Source organism: Opisthorchis viverrini, assembly GCF_000715545.1.
Source record: "Opisthorchis viverrini unplaced genomic scaffold opera_v5_211, whole genome shotgun sequence".
Lineage (NCBI taxonomy): Eukaryota > Metazoa > Platyhelminthes > Trematoda > Opisthorchiida > Opisthorchiidae > Opisthorchis > Opisthorchis viverrini.
The window spans coordinates 887,573-888,486 of NW_008751861.1; positions in this window are offsets into that span (position 1 = coordinate 887,573).

A 914-nucleotide genomic window follows, 5' to 3' on the forward strand; every position below is an offset into this window, starting at 1 on the left:
CAGGTCCCTGAAGGTCAGGTCCAATAACCTGACAACCGAAAACCAAAATATCCTCCCTTCACCCAGTTGGCCACGCTGATCTCGGGTGACACAGGAGTCCAAAAAATATTCGGCTGTGTGGCTGTACTTCTCAACTTCAGGTTCTCTGTGTTGTGATTAGATGCTAGATGTTGATATTCCTTTATTGGGCTTCGAGGAAACTAGCGAGCAGTAGTGAAGGTGTGCGGTCATGTGGGTATGAAGAACATGCTTTAGGCCGATCCTGCGCTGCTTAAGTTATACTTAATTGCATATTTTCGGTGAAGCTGTCTATGGGAGCAGAAATTAAAAGTGCGAGATTATGCCATGGTCCGAACCTTTATTTGCAGCTTGTTCAGTAGGAAAGTCATTAGTTGGTGGACAGTTGTATCTTTTGGTGAAACCCGCGAGTTTAGTGACCAAGTTTTAATAGTCATGATCTCATCTCATTTCATCTTATTCCCAGGCTTCGACCCGTGATAAAACGCTCCTTGGACGACCAGTGTGGCCGTTGTCCACTCTACCTGATCTTTGCATTACGAACGAAGGGATCCCCGTCCTGAAAAAAAAAACAAATACCATGCGTGATATTTCTCACCTTGAGAAATCCCGCTGATCACAGGATTGCGCATCTCAGCCTAGCTACCTCAATCACGACATCAGTCACTGGGCTGTCTAGAAACCGAAGCACTTCAGTGCAGTGACGCTACGGCACTGTGATACCCAGTTTGATAACACAACCGCGATGGTTCACTTCCTACTTTGACCGTGCCCTTCCGCCCACTCACTCCCTTACGGGCAACCACAATCAGTCTTCATTTGTCACCAGCCACCACCGGGAGGCGTTCACTGCAATCTGCCAAACCTTCTTTCGGATGTAAAGATCTCGGTGACTT